Here is a 21,103-nt window from a genome sequence, read left to right as displayed (position 1 = left end):
CTGGGAACTCTGCCAGCCTTTTATTCCATTATTGTGTAATCTGGTTTACAGAATCGAAAACCATTTGCAATTCAATTTGGTTCCACCTGTAGGTGTTCAATCCTTCCTGGACTGCCACAACACATTGTTTTTGCATGAAATCATAAGCAATCACAGATATCTTTCAACCTTCTTAGATGTCATTAATGAGGTGCATCCTGTTGCCTTAGAAACTATGGGCTGGGACCAATATCTACATCTGGGCATATTGCTGCCACTTTAGCCACATTTGATAAATATAGACCTCTCAGTGCATAAACACTGCTGTGAATTATTTTCTACGTCCTTCCATTGAATTGTTTTTTACAGCCAATTACTGCTAATCAAAAGTAGACAAGAATATGTAAATCAGCTCTTTGTGTCCACGATCCCAAGCTGCACATCACAACCTCAAAAAGACCCAAAGACATCTGAGCATGCTTGCTATCTCATGCATGATGGAAGTTATTTAGAGTTCCATGCTGGACTGTCCCTTTTCTGGTTGGACCAACAGGGATTTGCATATATTGTCATCATTCTGTAATGTCAGATGGCACAATAAATTAATGGATGTAAATCTTCCCAGTAGAATGGTTAGTGGTTATAACTAATTCAAAGCTTTACATGCATCACTTTGTGGTGATTTCAACATGCACATCAAATGCAGGTGGTGACATGCCCACCTACTGTAGCCATGCCTTTGAAGCATATTATTGGTGTAATCTAACATGATCCAACTATGTCAGAACTAGCACCATAAATGTAACCATTCTCACATCATATTCAAAAATGTGAATTTGTGACTTTTCATAAAGAAATATTTATATTCACTGAGTGTGGCCTACTGAGAACATATGTGGAAATGTATGTATTATAAAGCACAATGGCCCATTAATATTGAGCAAACAATTCTCAGGGCATAAACCATACTCATGTCATACTTGTTCGATTTGGATACCAAAGGTGGTTCAGGCTAGCCTGAAGGAATGCCATTCAAACATTGCCTTATCATCCAGTCCACAAGCCCTTTTGCGCATGCGTGTGTGTGTGTGTGTGTGTGTGTGTGTGTGTGTGTTAGAGTGCTCAAGGGGTTTAACTATGCTGAATTGAGCTATTAAAGGGAATATCGCAGCAAAACCCACATAGTCCAGATTGAACAGAAGTCACGTCTGGATTATGTTTATGTCTCAGAGCCTATGGTCTCGAACATATCAAAATTTGAAATACTATCTAATCATAGCAGTGATCATGATATTTTACTGGTGACCTTGAACCTCCCAAACGTAAAGCACGAAACATTGAGATACAATCAAATTTTAAAAATAACAGGGGGGAGATAAAAAACTGAATCGGAAAATGATGGAGCGGCTAAATAATCAAGAATGGCCTCCAGTGATTCTGTGAAATTATACGCACAGATATTGAATTCCTTTGTCGAAAAGGGGGGCTTTCAATCAAAAAAAATCCATATTCATAAAAACCGTTTTGATCTGATCGTACAAGCTAAAAAAGGGAACTAAGAGTGGCTCTGCGTAATCAAAGAAAAAGTCTATAGAGACACTGGGAAAATAAATAACCACATGAAGGCTGAAGTTCAGAAATTGGATGAGGTCTCGTAGAGCTTTCCTTTTCCAACTGGACTCTGTAAACATGCAGAAACTGTAGCTTCTAAGGATTCTGCCCAACTGTGGAAGTTGCTAAAAGACCTTGACAAACCACAATTGGCTTTGAAAGCAAATCCAATAGGTGATGATATATGGGTGGCTCACTTCATGCCCATATATAAAAGCAACACAATGCTGATTCCGTGTGAATACCTAACAGAGGAGGTAGAGTGGCATTTTTCAATAGATGAAGAGGACATTCGATCCCTGATTTTGAAATGTAGTGGGTTCAGAGCTCTGAGATTGGATGGGCTTTCTAATGCCATACTAAAGAAATTCCCGGACACCTGGACCAACATATTAACATCCATATTTATAGCAGTTCTAAAAGCTAGAATGATCCTCTCCTCGAGGTCATCCATAATGATCTCAATGTTTAAAAAAAGGACAAGAATTTTGCCTGCAAACTATTGTCCTATAGCATTGTTGGATACCATGGGTAAACTTTTGTAATGTAATGTACTCGTTTTATAAAGCACAGACGTAGGCATCTAGGTGCTGCATCCCTTTTATTAAAGGTGTTAAATATATGGATGTGCATGGACAGACAGTTTGACTGGAACCAGGCCGGCTTTGTAAAAGGTGTTGGTACGCCATCGAATGGGATCCTGCTAAACTATTTGAAAAACAAGTCCTTGACCGAGAGGCTTCCAATATATTTAGCCTTTGCAGAATTCACTGTAGCATTTGATAGTATTGATAGAGTGTGACTGTGGGCTAAAATGCAAAAATGGGAGTGTCCAGAGGGATTATTAAAGATGATGATAAATCTCTATGCAAACACTTCCCTGTATGTAAGAATGAACCAGCATGTGAAACTTTCTATAAAAATTGTTTCACTTAGAGGACTAAAGCAGGAGTGCATATTGAACCCTGCCTTATTTATCCTATATGTGTCAAATTTTGGGGAAGCAATGGTAGTAGCAGGTGCTAGCCCACTGAGAATTAAGGGCCGAGCAATCCACTGATCTGCTGACTATCTACTGTTGATTAATAGAACACTGGTGTGTCTGCAAAGATCGTCGAATGCCCTTCAATCCTATTCCAGAGAAATTAACTTGAGGATCAATGAAGTAAATCTAACATAATGGTCCTAGATTCTAAACACTACCGGAAAAGGATTAAGTATTTATTATTTATTGTTTTATTTATTTTAATGTTATCTTATGCACTGCACTGCCCCCGTCTTCCCCATGCACTTTTCTCCTTTCCCTCTCCCCTGCACTTGCGCGATCTCAATGTCACCTTCCTTCTGATTCCCCTCCTTTGCCTCGTCGCACCTTGAAACACTTGTGTATAGGCGCGTTATAAATACCTTATTATATCATATCATAACTGTTACGTCTTGGAAGGAATGCTGACTAAGGTAGACATGTACAGGTACCTGGGAATCAATTTCAATACTGTCCCAAAAGACAGTAGAAATGTCGGTCTACTTAGGCTTAGGGTGTAGTCGGTACCTTGTTGGGTGTTGCTTAGCTCTTGGAAGCATAGAAAATGTAGCATTCTCTCAGTCTTAAAATTCTATAAGGCTAAAGTTGTGCGAGTAATATCCTATGGTGCAGAAACTTACATCAGTGACATGAATTGGAATCTCTTTATTGTAAAAAAAAGTGTTAGACCTCCCGAAGAGTACCCTGATACAATTAATACGATATGAATTGGGGTTACTTTTTTTAAAAGCCAGTGCTCAATGGAAAAAACTATCATTCCTTAGAAAATGCTTGACTGCTGAAGACTCCTCACTTTTAGCCATTTTGGGTCAGGTTCTGTCCACGGATGCAGCCCAATTTATATTGCCATGGACAAATTACTGTTTACAGATAATTAAAGAATTGGATTCTCAGATAGATACTTTGATAAGAAATCCGGAAGAAAAGACAAAAGCTCTGGAGAAGCGACTGGATAGCCATGCTAGAACAATGCAAGTCATGTAAAGTGTTTTCGAATTTTAGCAGATAATACAAGGCCTTTAATCAATTAGTACCTTATTTGTTAAAGTCTTGTAATAACATCTCTGAGCTTGAAACCCTAAGACATATACTCCATGACAGTAAATTTCTAGCAGAGAGAAGAGCCTGGTATCTCACAGGAAGCATGGTGGGCGATGTTATTTATTTGGCTAAAGTGTTCCCTTTCCATAGTCTTGGGGACCTTTTGACAGAATATTTGTGTTCGAGATTAAGCACAAGTGTTCATAATGAGGGGTTCTTTTTATGGATTTCATACGTTCTATATAAACTGAAGCATTGTACTCTTTTATGTATTTTAGTCCTGTATTCACCTACTATGTGAGTAAGAAAATTATCCACTTTTTAGATGTGGTGTTTAAGGCCAAAATTGGACAGGTGTCTACATCAGTGTTTTGGAAGAGCACTGATCATAATTTACTTTTACAATATACCAGCTTTCACCCCAGAACACTGCGGGACAACCTGCCCTTCAGACAATTCCTGAGGTTTAGGAGAAATTGTTCAGAACTAATAGTATTCGATGTGTAGGCCGAAGGTCTTGCGGGACTTCTAAACGAGAGAGGGTATCCCAGTAAATTGTTAAAACATGCAAGAAAAGGGCACACAACATTCCGCAGGACATCACTGTCCAACAAAATGGAAGGCAAACCAAAGACCAGTGGATTACAACAGTCATGGTTTATTCTAGTAAAACAAATAGAATCAAGAAAGAGATCCTTAAACTCTGCCCACTGTTGAATGTGGGTGAATCCACCCTTGAAAAACAATGGTTCGCCATTAAAAGGAGGAAGAACTTCTGGGATGTCCTGATACAATCCTACCAACCACCAGACAACATTGAAAAACAAAGCACCCTGTGGGGAATGGATAAACCACAGGGCCACTCCCCCTTTGGCCAATGTTTGGTGTGCCCCCTTACATCTCAGACACACTCAATTGATTTTGGGTGGGCACCCATGGAAACAACAGAACTTTCCAATTACAATACGGATGACATGATATACTTGATCACTTGCCAGTGTATAGGAATGACAAGCAAACCTGTGAAAAAAAAGAATACAGGAAAACATGTCCTGCATTCATAATGGGAGAGTAAATGCTCCAATGGTGGAACAACAAAACCATCATGTGGATAAAGATTTGAAATGGATCATCATAGGAAAAGTTAAACAGCCCCAGATGGCTGGTGATATGGGGACCCTCCTGTTAAAAATGGAATAGAGGTGGATCTTTAGGTTGTAAACCGACCAAACCGGCCTCAAAGAGACCATTCCTTGGCAAACTCTGACAGCACTATTTTAAAATCAAACAGAAGAAGTAGCGTAGAATCACATGTACAGGATGTCTCACATGTTCCAGAATAGCCAGTAAATGAACAGTCCCACAAATATTAGCCCCTCAATTTCCTGCAAAACTGTTGCTAATTAAGGGGTGCTACAAATATCACTCAAACATACACAATGCAACACTTAGTGACTGAAAAAATAAATCAAAAGAGGGAGAAATGTAAAGAGAGAGTAGAATGATTTCTGGACGAGTGAGCAGGTGTCATTCATGTGCCCAAATTTCTCCACCCGCTGACTGTGTCCTTCGATAAACAATTCTAATAATTTATGAGGTAATCGTGGGAGCTTCTAATTGACTGCACAGAGAAGCAAAGCAATCACACACACGTGAGTGTGTCCTGCGATGTGCAGCGCTCCTGTTGGCATTACCGTAACACGGAAATTAAGAAGCCCAGGTAGGGCAAGTGGGGAGAACTAACAATGAAGAAGGCGCCGGCACCTATCGGTGATCGAAGCCCTGAAGTACAGGCAATCTGCATTGAGAAAACTGGTAAATCACTGCCATTGTTGAAGCTGCCATGAGGCCAAAAACATAGTACTAGAGTCCACAGTCGTTTTAACCCAATGTAGTAAGTATTTTTGGTGCTCTTCTCTGGAGCTCACGTAACAGTAGAATCAGCACGTGTAAAAGGCCATGAGACCGGGTAAAATGGCCAGAGGTTAAAGCACCAGAGGAGTGGGTTAGGGGGCGAGAGAGTTCCTGGACTCCAGGCAAGGAATCAGTTAGGGACATGGAAACTGGGGTTCAGGGTACCAAAGGGTTGGGGTGAAGGAAAATGTTAGAGCACTGAAAACCTGGCCAACAGTGAGCCTTGAAACACTTGTGTATAGGTGTGTTATAGATGCATTATCATATCCTATCATATCATGCAAGCGGTCTGCTGCGTGGAGCACTGTGTTGGTAGACGAGACACACCACATCCCTGTTGAGAGGCGAGTTTTGTCTTGCATCACAAGATATGACTTGAAAAAATTGAAAACGTGATGTAGTTGCAAAGAGGGTCCATGTTTTCCATTTACCGGAGATAAAGGGCTTTTAAAACAATGCACTTTGCCCTTGGCATGGCCAGAGCATAGGCTAAAGTGTGACTAGAAATATAGAGTGGGTAATACCAGAGTCAGAGAAACAGAAAAGCGGATGCACTGCCCTTTGGAGCTGTTGTTGTTTTCACTGAGCTATGCAGACACATGCTTGATGACCAAGAAGTGACATTCTGTTTTTGAAACTTTTTTGTCAATACAGAGTCACGGAAGTACCACACAGCACACGTGTATTACAAAATACGTGGTAAGATATGCTGCAATGGAGCCTCACCAAGCAGCTCATGTGAGTATAACACATGATTTATACCAAGACCATCCTAAAGAAAGTGGGTGAAAGAAAGATTGTCCCACTGAAACTGGTCGACATTTAGAGATGGCTTCTCAGTAATAGCCATGGTCTACAGATAACTTGACCCGCAGCGGGGCAAAGTAAACAAGATTCTCCTAGCGGAGCAGGTTGGTCTTTTTAGTCATTCATTGGTTTATTTTTTTACATTTTTAAGAAGCTTGTGTCCCCAGACAGGTTATTAAAAAGGAGTTGCCAAACACAAGCTTCTGGGTACACAAACATTACATCTTTTTATCTTTATTGAAAGTGTGGGAGAGAGGCTGTGCAGACGTGAAGTGATGGTACTTGGCGACAAGACAGCATTGAGTCTTCTCAGAAGACAGTTTTTGACAACCCCTTGTTGTCTTTATTTATCCACTTTCAGATAGGCAGCGCACCAGCGTCCCCTAGGGGCAGGAAGAGCAAATTAGCTCCTACTCTGTGTCCTTCCTTAACTTCCTTTCAGCTCCTTTGGCATCTGAAAAAGAGAGCTGTACCGTTACCACCGTCTGGAATGAATGCACGTTATTCTGCACAGAACCAATATACAGAGGGACCCGGCCCAATTTCTTGTTTTATATAAATTATTTTAAGTAATGACTATTTTAAAGTTTGTAAATGTTTATTTTTGTTAATAAATGTCATGTGTATGATTATGCTGCATAGCTAAAGGTTTGCTGTGCAAGCTAAATAGCTAAAAAAAAATGTATTTCCTGCATTTGTATTCATTGCAGATATCTTTTGATAAAAAAACAAAACAGAAAAGTTGTGAGAATACTGTATCGGGTGCCTTACATTATGGAACCCTAATGGGCAACTGACCAGTTGATGTACAGGAATACAGGCTGCATACACTAGGGATACGATCAGACAGTTGTTCAACGAAACTGGATATGTACATAGCCATGTATACAGTGGATCAAGGGACAGGCTACTCTGGGAGGGGGAGTTATCGGACAGGAAGTAGAGAGGCTCCTTCTAGGCTCAGAAGTTGGAGCTTCAGAGCAGATTTGAAGGGCAGTTGACAGTTTTGTTTTTGATATGGGGCATAGGTATTCTGTAGTGATCTGTCTCCAGAGCCTTCTTACCCTGGAACTTGGAAGGCTCGGGAGACAGGATTCAGAGCGTAGACTGGGGATGGTTGCGGAGAGTTGTTGAGGCTCTAGGTCCCTTCAGTGGCAACGAGGCTGGCGTGGTGAGCAGGACTGTGGGGAAACCGGGCTGGCCTGTGCCATGTAGCAGGATTGCTGCAGCTCAGAGCCCTCGTAGGAGAGCGCTAGCCAAACAAGTCGGCCCCAGAGCAGAGCAGATACCGTTGGCAGCACCTACAGGGGAGCGGGGTCTGAGGATCAAGAGGCACACATCTGGCTTCATTCGTTTTGGGCTTCAAAGACGTTATCACGCTTGCGGGCTAAAGGAAAGCACCCACGAGCGTGAATGCAGAATGGAGGGAAGTTGCCATTATGACCTCAACAACAGAGCAACGGAAAAAGTCAGGCTAAGCAAATAGGCCTGTAATAACGACGAAGCTGAATAATTGGAATAACAGCTTTTAGAAACAATGGTCTAAATTGCTGTTCTCTTTTAAAACAGAAACAAAATAGCGCACGCATACCACTGGAGTGGCAGTGCCTTTCAAGCAGATTATAATAAAGCATTTTTGAAATACAGTATAACAAAAGACACTCCATAACAACAGTCCGTCATGGCAGCTGCAAGTATATCCCCACTCGCACCCTTTTTACCTGATCCTGGAACACCGATTATAAGGTGGGAGAGGTGCAAGAGACTTTTTGACACATATCTACTTGCAATAGGAAGAGGACAAGTTCAGCGCTGGCAGGAAACAAGCTATCCTACTGCACAACCTGGGTGCAGAAGGGAGGAGCGTATACAATGGCTTACCTGAACCAGAAGAGGAGGGTCTGGGTGACACTGATGAGTGTATCATAGCAGAAAGGAAGTTACAGAACCACTTTGAGCCCAAAAAGAACATTACTTTTGAGCACCACAAACTCTTCGAGAGAGTACAAGAACCAGAGGAACCAGTGGAATGTTTTGTGGCTGCTTTCAGGACATTAAGTCATACATGTGATTTTGGAATGTTAACTAATGTGTTGATAAGAGATCAACCTGTACGATGCACTGACAGAAGTAGGGTTCAAGAGAAACTATTATCAAAGGACTTGCCCTTGGAACAAGTTGTAGAGTTTGCCAGGGGCATGGAACAGACTGCCCGATATATGAAAAGCATGAAAGGTGAAAAACAAGGAAATGAAATTCCAGCATTGAAAAGCAACAGAAAACCGAATGAAGGAAAAGAAGTTAAATCCTACAGGTGTGGCAATAACCGACACATATCGTCCAACATCTTTTGTCCAGCGAGGAATGGGAATTGCTTGAAATGTAAAAGGAAAGTGCATTTTGCAAGAATCTGCAGTGAGTTGTTCACAGTTGAACCAATTAAAATGGGGTAAGAAGGCCAGAGCAAGAAGAAAGCCCAGTAAACATATCCATGACTCAAGCGAAACATTTACTGAAAGTAAGTGACTTGTCTGGGAAGGGAACAGGGCCAACCAATGTATTCCTAATAAATGGGAAGGTGGTGACAATGAAGGTTGACAGCTGCTCACCATGGACTATATTGTCAAGACAAACATATGATGAATGTGTGGAAGGAAAGGTTGAATAATTACTGAGGCATGAAATAGAACCATATGCCTATGGTAAAGTAAAGATTGGAGTGTTGGAATCCATGTGGCCAAAGAAGAGTCATTGCTTGTAGAATGGAGAGAACAGAGTAAGCTAGGAATAAGAATACAGGCTTACGCACCAATACCTGTTACTATAGCAGAAATAAGGGATAAATGGGAAAAGTAATTTCTAGAGGTGTTCTCAGAAAATGTAAGAAAATGTTATGGATTTGAACACAGCATCAAACTCAAGAAGGAAGCTGTGCCAAAGGTACACAAAGTGAGAATGGTCCCTCAACAACTGCGAAACAAGGTCAAGGAGGAACTAGGGACACTACTTCAAAAGGGGATAATTGAGAGAATTGAAGGTTCGGAATGGTCGTCTCTGGTAGTAATTGTAGTTGTGTACACCTAAAGGACATAAATAAAAACATATGGGCGAATCACCACCCACTACCAGTTATCTCGGAAAAACTGTCCACCCTGAGCAATGCAAATGTATTTTCGGTTATAGACTTGTCCTCGGCATATTACCAAGTACCTCTATCGAAGGAGTGTCAGCACCTTATGGCATTTGTGACAACAGAAGGGACTTTTAAGTACTGTTGAATACCTTTTGGCTTAGCCTCAGCAGCAGCAGTATTTCTAAGAGTTATGGAGAAGGTGTTAGAGGGGGTCTCAAACGTTGTGTTTCAAGACGGTATTCTAATGTATACTGAATCGAGTGAAAAGCATGCTGATCTTTTGAGAGTTGTGTTGAATAAACTGAAAAGTGCAGGGTTGACAGTACAGAGGATAAAGTGCAAAATTGCTGTGGGAAGTGTGGAATATTTAGGTCATGTGGTGTCATATAATGGCATGAAGCCTAAACTTAGCCTGGTGGAAGCCATTGAAAAAGCTCCAGGCCCTACGGACAAAGAGCAATTAAGATCATTTGTGGGGCTGGCTGAGTACTACCACAAGTTTGTAAAGAACTTTGCTGTCATTTCCACGCCCCTAAGGTTATTGTTGAAAAAGATGGTCAAATTTGAGTGGTCGAATGAGTGTGAGGAGGCAATTCGGAAAATAAAGGGGGACATAGTGAAGGCAACTTCTATACAGAAATGTGCTCCAGGTGACAAATGTGTTTAGTCTGTTGATTCCAGTATTTTGGGGTTGGGAGCAACCCTCACACAGTACGATGATAATAAAACGGAAAGAGTGATAGCATTTGCATCAAGGACTTTGAAGGGTGCTGAAAAGAATTATTCATTCATTGAAATAGAGACCTTGGCAATGTTTTGGGCAATATATCCGTTTTTCTTGTGGGGCAGGAGATTTATAGTGAGATTGGACCATAAACCCTTGGCCCAAATGTTTGAAAGTGGAAATTGGGCTGCAGGTTCAACCGGGATTAGCAGGTGGTGTTTAGGGTTACAAGGATATGATTTTGGAGTATGTTATTTACCAGGGAAGTACATTGTGGTTGCATATTGCCTGTCAAGAATGCCCACAATGGGAGGAGAGGAGGAAGTGTGTAGTGAATGGAAAGAGGAGAAAATTGTTGCAGAAGTTGAATTGGGTTTTGTGGGACAAACAGAGTGGGAGCAGAGGGAACACATGGATGAAGACATGAATATTCTCAGAGAGTGGACGGTAGCGGGATGGCCCAGTAGAGAATTATTGGTGAAGAAGTTTGAAGTGTGGTGGGAAGTTAAGGATTTGAGCATCCGTGAGGTAAGGCTCAGGAAAGGAATGTGTATTGTGCCTCCAGAAAAGGTTAGAAACATGTTAGTGGAACTGGCCCATCAAGGAAACTTAGGGTAAGGGGCTACCCAGAGGAAGCTGAGAAATAGTTTCTGGTGGCCAGGAATGGACAAAGTGGCTGAGAAGTTTGTCATGAATTGTGTTCCATGTAGGATATGTGATAAAAACAAGGTGGTGAGAGAAACTCCTCTTATTCCTCTCATTCCAAATGTTGTACCTGACCAACCTTGGAAGAAAGTAGTCATTGATACTATGGGACCCATTGTGGGATTAGGTGAGGGGTTAAAGTTTATATTTGTTTGGGTGGATTATCACACTAAATGGATAGAATGGAGTGCTGTCAGAGAAGTGACAGCAAAGGAATTAGTGACATTTTTGGAGTAAATGTTTCTGAGGGAAGGGTTTCCTTCAGAATTTGTTTCAGATAAGGGCATTGAATTCTGATCAGAATTCATGAATACATTTCTCAGACGTTATGCCATAAAGCACACTCGCACTGTCCTATACCATCCCAGGCAAATGGGTTGGTAGAGCGGATCAACAGATTCTCCAAAGGGGGTATTCAATTAGATAATTAGCTTTATGTTCGAGACTACCGTGGAAAGAAGTGCTAGATCACATGATGTGAGGCTACCTTACCACACCCCATTCTGTAACCAAAGTATCACCATTTGCATCTCTAAAATGAAGAGAACCTGGCACGAAATGATGCCCAGGGTGGTTCGGTTTAGGTAGTTGTGGACAGGGAGAGGATAATGAATTATGTTAGACAAAGTCAAAAAGCGTGCAAAGATATGTTTGACAAAAAGAAGGGTGTGAAGGATATTGAATGGAAAGTGGGAGGTTGGATTTTAAATGTGTATAAAGCAGATTTATTGGTCCCAAGAGGATTTCTGCTGTGAGGAAAGGGGTAGTCATAGTAGAAGGGGGTGAGTTGTGGTCAATGGGCAGATTGGCACAAGTTGACTATGGTTACAGTGGGGTACAAATTGAGGGTGAGTTGCGTGCACAAAGGGGGAATGAGTCGAGTGATGGAAGGGTGTCCTCCAAAAGGTTTAAACAGGAACCCATATTGTTACAAGATTTTGTATGTGAATAGTGGGGTAGTGGAGTGTCTGAGAGATGAAACCAATAATTTAACTTAGAGTCTGAGAGAATATACAGGTTGATGTAACAGTTCTGTCATCTTCAACAGTTGTATCTCATACATGAAATAATCCTGTTGTTATATGTAAGATAATCATGGTGTTATTGTTATCACATGTTCAATTTTATGGATGAGTTTTCCAAATGTTCTTTTAAATGTTTGTAAGGGGTAAGATATGTAGTGATCTGTTTTCCAAGTCTTCTCACCCTGGAACTTGGAAGGCTCGGGAGACAGGATTCGGAGCATAGACTGAGGACAGTTGCAGAGAGTTGTTGAGCCTCTAGCAGGTCCCTGCAGGCCTGTTAATAAAGAACAGTTAAACCTCTCGCTGTGTCACTGAATTATTTCATATTCCAGTGGCAAGGAGGGAGAATAAGCAACGATACGGGATGCACAGGGTTAGGGTGACCAGATTTTTTTTTACAAACATGACAGGTCATAGAAATAGCAGTAAGATTAACGTAAATACAAATAAACTTTTAGTTCTACTTCTAAGTCGCTGGCCTGTTGTGGGGGGGTGGGGGGGGGGGGGTGTGTGCTCCCAGGCACACTGCTCTCATTGGAGGAGAGCGCCTGGGAGGTAGGGTGACCAGATTTTTCACAAAAAAACCTGGACAGGCCATAGACATAAAGGTAGAACTTACATAAATAAAAATAAAAATATAGTCCTACCTCTATTTCTCTGGCCTGTCGCGGGGCGGGGGTTGCGGAGAGGGTGTGCTCACATGCACACCCCTCTTATTGGAGGAAAGTGGCCAGGGAGGTGAAGGGAGAGCAATTTGGGGTGTGAAATGCTTTTCGTGCCCCCATTCGCGGATTTAGAGTTGTGCCAGGGACCTTGGGCACCCACCCTTGCAAACCCCATATGGGGTTTTCAAAATGAAAAAACTCCCGGGACCCCGGGACGGATGGCAATTTCCCCAGACTGTCCCGGGAAAACCGTGATGTCTGGTCACCCTACACAGGGTGCACATGTCACAGTAAAATTGAGGAGTGTGTTAGAGTGGAAGTTGTGCAGCATAGAGTAGCAGAGGTTAGTGCCTGTCAGCCAAGGGGAGCCAGACAATCATTGCATTTGAAGACAAGCAACAGAAATTTGAAGAGGGATCAGTTTCCAAAAGAGAGCCAACCATCAAGGACATTGGCCCTCATTCCGAGTTTGGAGGTAATCTTGGCGCTATTTGTGCCATGACTACCTCCAATATCGGTACCGAGCAGGGGCACCGAGTATGGGGGGCTCCGGGGCCCAAGCCCCCCCAGCAAAATCTAGTCGGGGCTGAGCCCCCACCCCCGGGCAGGAGAGAAGTGATGCAGCATCGATGGCCCTTTCCGTCGATACTGCATCACTTCTCTCCGGCCGGGTATAATCGCGAAAATGTGCGATTAAGCCCTCCACTCTAGGACTCATTGGTGTACGGTCCTGGAGGGGAGGGTTTAGGCGCAGCGGTATTCAAACTGTGGGGCGCGCCCCTCTGGTGGGCCGCAGCCTCATGCCCACGGGGGCGCGCATCCACAGTTTGAAAAAAAAAAAAAAAAAGGATAAATGACCAAAGGGTCGGGCTGTTGCTTCATTAACAAGCAGCAGCCCGATCCACGGCCCCTGCCACACATGCTTGGTGTGACAGGGGTCGGGCCTTCGTGAGGATTGAGACGCCTATTTATGAAGACAAAAGAAAAAGCGCACACCTTCTTTTGCCTTGATGATGGTCATCACAGCAAAAGAAGGTGTGTGCTTTTTTGTTTTCATGAATAGGCTCCTAATGGAGCCTGAGGCCCAGGGTCGGATTGGCCCCTCGGCCTTTCGGCCCGTGGCCGGGGCGAAATCGTCCCTGGGGGGTGGGGGCCGGTTTCTGGCCATGCCTGGCTGGTTTGGAAGAAAAAAAATAGAATTTGGTTTTTTTTTTTCCCAAAAAACCTTTCATCCTTCTTAGGTCGATAAATGTGTACCACCACAGGTTGGGTGATATTGTATGCATATTTCTTCTATAAAAAAACAAAGAGCTTAAGCGTAAGTGCTATACAATAACATTATCATTTGGCCTTGGACGTCTGCTTGGATTCACAGTAATTTAGTGTACTTAGGGACAATGCTATTTGATGCCAATTCCTGTTTTGTCAAGGGGTGAAAGGTTGTGTTTCATCGCTTCCCACAATGTCACTGTGGGGTCAAAGGACATCACTTCTGGTGATGTCATCAGAGGTCAAGGGTCGTGAGGCGAGGGGTGGGCCACTTTTTTGAGGCGAGGGGTGGGCCACTTTTTTTTGGGTGACCGGGCCTATTTCTTGCCCCACTCCGACCCTGCTGAGGCCCCACAAAGGCCCGGCCTCTGTCGCACTATGGGTGGTGGCAGCAGTGGTGTGGAACTGCCCAAGTGTCACAGAAGTGCTCGTACATATTTGGGCACAGGCACCTACTGTTTTACAAATTAAGCACTTGGTATACACATGCAGTTGCAATTAAATGTTCATTAAAAAATTCTGCCCTCAAGAGTATGCTATCACAGAGAAACGGGGACCCCAAAGCCAGTTGAACTACCCACTCCCAGGTGTGCTACTGAACAGGTAGATTTAAGTTGAGAGCCAACCAACCTCTTTCTCCTATCTGTGCTACTGTACCATACAAATAAGGGGGAATCGCTCTCCTGCAGCCTCTCTCCCAGTCATCGATTCTTGATGATTTACTGGTGCAGTCACAAAAAAATGATTTTGGGGAGCTCATTTTGTTTACAACAGTAGCGCATTACTAAAACCCCCTGGCTGCCAGTTCATTGTCCTTGGAGCATCCCAGGCTCCCTACCCCCTGAGAGCCACCAACCTTGGGTGCTGTTTTATAACAAATGAAAGACGCAGACAGAACAATAACTGTGTGAGTCAACTGAGAGATGAATGCACTCATGCTCCATTCAGAGAGAGGCTTTGAAAATGTAGCTCTGACAAATCAGAGAATCAGGGGGGCAAAGAAGCACTGCACATCTCCGTCCCTCTTCATGGGTTTACGGTTGCCACCTGAAAGCTTGCCAGCAGCTAACCTGCCAACCTGTCCCAACTCCATGCCTCGTGTGCTATTCCATGGTTAACCAAACCCTGTGAACTCATAGGCCGCATATGACCCACAGAAGTCTTTTTACCGCCCGTCCTGAACGTCTGTTTCTTGCACTAGTGATATTAAAGCGTGCAGCTCCAAGGTATAATGTTAACAACCAGTGTTTGTGGGCAAAGGGCCGGCATAAAGTCTCTATTTCAGAGCCAGAGTCAAATGATAAGGTGCTTGTGGCAGCATGGAGTTCCAGGCCTCTGCTTGGACACGGGGTTCTGCAACCTTTAGCTCTGCGATGTGTTGGACTACAATGCTCATCAGCCCCAGCCAGCATAGTCAATGGTAATGGATCATAGGAGTCGTAGTCCAAAACATCTGGAGAGCCACATGTTTAAGACCCCTGGCTTTAAGGAACAGAAAGTAAAATAATCCATGAAAGTAACAGGAGTATGACGTTCCTGGATCTACATGGGTAGAATAAAAGTAGACTAGAAGAACAGCCTGGGGCATCAAGTTTATGTAGGATGGAATGGTGGGGGTCTGAGTCACCTGAGGAGACAGGGGTATCTTACAGGTCTGAAACCTGGTAATCCACTTTACAATAAAAGACAACATGGAGAGGGGTGATGTCTCTGTGTGGCCTGTAAATCTGCCGAGATACCACCAAACTGTACTACCATTACTGCCACTTGGTCTGGTGGTATTACTGCCGGATTACAAGTGGTGGTAGGCAGTGTTAGTCCCCATTAATTGGAGTCCATAGGACTCCATGGTGGATTTCAGCGGCATTACTGCTGGTAGTAATTTTGCTGGTGGTAATACCCCAAATTGTTCTATTTTGGGTGGTATGGCAGAGGAAATACCTCCAGCTTCTTGCTGAAGGATTTTCCTCCACCTTTGTCCTCAAACTCATAGTTTGGCGGTGCGATAATGTGGCTCTATACGGCATTACCAGTGTTGCCAGTCAGAACTCATTTACCTCAGCAATGTATTCAGTTCTCTGTTTTTTGTCCTGACGCTTAAAATGTGCGATTTGCATTACAAGCTGTGTGCCGCAGACTGCTTCCACTCTAAGCAGGGGAGAAGTTAGGACTGTGGGGACTGAGACGGCAGGACTTTTCAACCTTTTGACACGAGGGGCCTTCACTGAGTCTTGGGGGGGCATCACCTCCCACGGGATATGGTACGGTATAATTACCTCATTGCTTTCGAACACTGGTTCCTCTACATCAGCCTCTTGCTGACATAGATGGGTTTATAGCTGTTCAGTGGGCATTCAGTGGTTAAGATCTGTGCTGGCCTGCCATCTTGTGATGAACAGCAGCTATTAACCTTAAATTTGTCGCCATCGCAAGTCTCACTTCTCCCACAGCAACAGCAGAGCCCGCTTGCCAGTGCCTGATAATCCCAAAATTCTCTGTAATGTTATGCAAAGCTGCATTTTATTTTTACAAGGTTATTTTACTCACGTCATTAACTGGGTGCTTGTAATTGCAGCACAAGCACTCTTTACAATCTAAACTAGAGGTGTGTTTACAATGTTGATTGTTCCAAAATACATCTCCTAGTGTGCTGCTTTGGGTCAGGTGGCCCCCTTTAAGCTGTACACAATGATACATTGTCTGGTTGACATACTATGTGATTTGTGTATTTTATAAAGGAAACTAAGACCACTAGAACTCACCACCCCAGAAATTCCCAATCCCTCCTTTGGGGGCATTCCTGTGGACACGGGAACACAGAGGAAAGAATGAATAAAAAAGTATTTGCTTTCAAGAAGAAGCTAGACCTTTGCAAAAGAACAGTTGGAGCTGGGCAAGCCAACTAGCAACATTAAGGTCCAGCTTTGATGAATACTTCCCTTAAGAAAATGCTGGCATTAATGACTGGGTGATGCAGACTTTTCTGGCAGAGGAGGTGGTGCATCTTCCATATGATGCCCTGGAAGAGCTGATTGAGGGTCCGTCAGACACTACTCCTCAATCTGAATATAGGAACATTGCAGTGGGTGAATGCTGACTCAAGGTTTCTTGGAAGGTAAGAGGTTATTAAGCATAAGTGGGGTATACTTTTTTTTTACTGACTCCTTCATTTTTTGAATAAGGGGTGTTTCAAATGAATGTTGAAAACCCGGAAAGTGGGAGTTTTAAAAACATGTAGACAACCATGGCTACAACATTTAGACGCGAGTGCTTCCATCAGTCCCAAACATCACCTGGGTGCAGGGTGAGCCTGGGTAACTGCTTTTTAACATTGTACACTACTTTACCAGAATTTCTGGTAAACTACAATGTTAAAAGCAGTTAACACTCTTCCCCCCCAAGTCTGAAACCACACTTGATTGCATTATACTTCAGCCAGGATTGCATTATACTTCAGCAGTACATCTGATCTGTCCACTGAAAGGTTTAAGATTAAGCTACATCCCTAACTCTATCTGGTTACCCAGAGGTAACATCTGAGCAAATGTTACTTGTGGCTGGCCAATCTACAGCAGCACTATTGTAAGTTTGAATTGTTGATGTTTTACTGAACTATGGCACCACACACGTCTTGCTTGGTAGTTTTTAATTGGGAAACGTCTTTACTTCTCGTTTCCCTTGAATTGGGAACTTTTTTTTGGTGGTGGTGGTAGTACTCCACCTTTCAGCTGTACCTTCTGTTTAGCAAGCATTTCATTCTCCCATCCTAGTTGTGTTGCTGAACGATTATAGAGCGGTAGAGTAGGGGCAGTGATGTCTTACTGGAATGCAACTCGAAGGCTTAAATCTCCTTCTTTCTTGACTTTAGTATATGCAGTGCATGCTAGCCAATGTTTCCACCGTTCTGCGCTGCGCGCGCCAACACCCGCCCCCCCGTGCGCCGTTGCACCAAGTTGGCGACTACATGCAAATTTGCAGTCATATAACTGCCAGTGATGTCACTTCCTGTATTTGGGCCCCCCCCCCTGGAAATTCATAAGTCGGCTCCCCTGGTACCAAGTCCGCCCTGGTTCAATGGGGACTTACCGGTCTATTCCGACCTTTGCGGGACCGGTATTAGCTCCGAAATCCCTTAACGGTAAAGCCAGGCATTAAGGAAGAGACCCGCTAAGGGACCTCGGAATAGGGTGCAAAGAGATTACCGGCACCAATGTCCTTAACCGTGCCCGGTATCCCTTTGCGCCCAACTCGGAATGAGGGCCATTGTGTTTGAAAGTGGTAGAAGAGAAGGGGGTATTATAATAGAGGGTGCATGTGGAAAAGTTGAGTATGTTTTCAAGGAACAGCGGTAGAGGCCAGAGGAAATGCTAGATCAGTAGTCGGGGTGACTGAGCAGTGCAGTTAGTGTGATGTTTTTTGTGGAATGATAGGTGAGGAAGCCTCAGTGGTTCTCGATGTTAAGAAGGCTAATCCTGGCCATGGTGGAGGTAGTAATAATAAAATGGCGACTATTGAGGTTGCTTGGCTTATGGTTGGGGAGAGCAGGTCATGGGGAAGTGATGTAAGTAGAGAAGGAAGGGGAGCATTAAAGGTGGGAGGTAGATGACTTTGGTCTTTGAAGAGTTGAGCATAAGCAAATGAAGTGCCATCCAGTGTAGATTGTTGAGAGGAAATATAAAACTCGTGAACAGCGAGACTGGGGGTAGGGAAGGAGAAGCGCTCATGGGAGCTCCCAAAGGAGGTGATAGGTTTTCTTGGGCGAGGTGCAGAGCGTGGCAAGGGGCCAAAGGTGAAACCTTGTAAGGGCATGGATAGAGTGGGAGGTCAGATCAGAGGTCCCAAGGGTCAAAAGAAGAGAGGGGTAATCCACTTTATAAAAGGCAGGAGACCTGCCTATAAGTATTAGAGCCTAGGAGAGTTTATTTTTTCGGTAAGAGGACAAAACACCATGCGAATGATGGCGGAGGTGTCCAGACTGGAGAGGTCACAAAGTCATAAGATTAAAGTGGAGCCCCTAACAAAGGTTTTCATATGTTTCAAAATTCATTGCAGCAAATTGTATTTTCTGTTTAAATATAGGCAAAGCAGAAGGTATCTTACATATCAAAACAAAAGCAGCTGTGTGGACATGTAAAACGTAAAGAGTGAAAATGTAAGAGACTGAAGAGTTAGAGAGAATATGAAGAGCGTCTTTATGCATTTGGAAACGACTGCACCGTGTGCATTGTTCTTTCCTGACCCACTGGTCTCCGTTGTTTCCAAGCCATGAGGAGTAAAAGTGTCTTTTCTGTGAACATTTCATGTTCTAAACATCACTAGCGGGAGATGAATGTGTTTTAAAAACGACAGCTCTAAGGGGAAGGCGGGTGCGAAGCACTCACCGCAAAAATCCCCAAAGAGCATGGACACATGTGCAGAAATAGGTCAGTGAGCAATGTGGCAGTGGCGCGTGCGATTGTCATGCGCAGGAGAAAGAGAAGCCACGCACGAGGTCGCCGGCCTTTAATGTACAGCAGCGACTGTCCGCCGGCGAACAGACGCTGCCTGGACACCTGAGGAGCAGGGCCTCCTTTGGGGAAACACTCCCCTCGGCGCCATGAGAGAATAACCTCTCCCCAACACAGCCACGGCATCCTGTACGCAAACCACACCACCGTGCACAACGAATGACTAATGCAAATAGTCTCACAGTTGCTCACAGTGGGCCAGATTTACGAACCTGTTTTAATATGGGAAAGTCCCATTTAAAACACGTTGTAAATCAGGCCCAATAAATGACTGTCAACAACTACTGCTAATACGTGCAGGTTAGCACACAAAATAGGCCTGATTCACAACGCGTATTCAAAGGGGAGAAGCTTGTGAATCAGGCCGATAGACTCGCGATGTACACACAAGAGCACAGGTATACATAGCAAAACAAATATACATACACAGCGAAGCACACTCACAGGCACGGCAACCGAACAACATGCACCAGACGCACCCACAAATATAGTAGCGCACCTCATACTCTGAATTCATGTATGATGGCTTTGTGCGTCTTTGTATGGCATGTGTGTGTTTGTACGAGGGCTGAGGTGTGTACCCGATTGTACATCTGATGTTAGCGGGTGCACATCTTCGTTTAAGACGTGCGTGTGGTCTTTCATGCGTGGCGTGATAATCCCCTCTCGCGTGATTGGGGGCGGTGCGCCATGGCTGCCCTCTCATTTGCATGCACGTGCCTGCTGCTTCCCAAACGGTTGTCTTTTCAAACCTAGCCCCGATTTAACCCATGGAGCACGCGGCGATACTAGCATCGTTTCGCTTTTGCATTTTTAATTGCGCTAGTCGTGCAAATTAGCAGCTGCCCGGCCAGGGGCATTTCAAGTTGTGAAATAGCGGCAGCATGAGGCCCACGGGGGCTCGTGGCGTTGATGAGCGCATGCGAACAGCTGGGGTGTAGGCAGCAGCGAGCGGGGCTATAAATAGGCTTCTGAGATTCAGCACACCATGTCACGATTCCATAGAAAGCCAACCAGGCTTTTCTTTTGAAGGAGTTTATAGACATGTAACATGTTACATTTATTTTTGTTAATATTACGCAGATGGGCTTTTTTAAATGTCAGCATTACAACCAGTTAACAATTTTAAAGAGATGGGCACCACATCGCCTACTGTAGGCACTTCGTGTACCCTTCCAGTCAACCCCTCATTTACACTATTATTACAGCCACGTCTGCTAGGCTTTTGAGCGTGATTATGCCCGGTGCACGTACCATTGTTAGGCCGCGCAGTTCGGAGGGGGGAGGGGGTCCTGTGGGGGTGGTGCTGTGGCCTATTCCATTTCTCGCCCTCCCTTTATCCGAGGAGCTCCGAGATGCCAGGTGGTTCTTACCAGGATGCCACCCTCAAAGGCCACCCCTCCACCTGTTTCTAATTGTACCGGTGGCTTGTTTGTATTAACATCGTCCAGCGCCCACTTTTAAGGGTTAACTGAGGCTGCTGGCGGGACATATCACCCACTGATACCGCCCGGCCTCTGCTTCATGGTGTCCCGAAGAAATGTGACTGAACAAATGAACAAATAAAATAGGCTGTTCTCCGATGGGTCTTTTTCCTTTGTGCACATTTTACTCACAACTACACATGGACTCTCATGGTTTTCCGTCCTCCCAGCTTAGTCCCATCCAGCGAGCGCCA

The sequence above is a fragment of the Ambystoma mexicanum genome, chromosome 5q (assembly GCF_040938575.1).
Source record: "Ambystoma mexicanum isolate Mex_15411 chromosome 5q, UKY_AmexF1_1, whole genome shotgun sequence".
NCBI lineage: Eukaryota > Metazoa > Chordata > Amphibia > Caudata > Ambystomatidae > Ambystoma > Ambystoma mexicanum.
The sequence above is the reverse complement of the archived record's forward strand: the minus strand, read 5'-3'. Positions refer to the sequence as shown.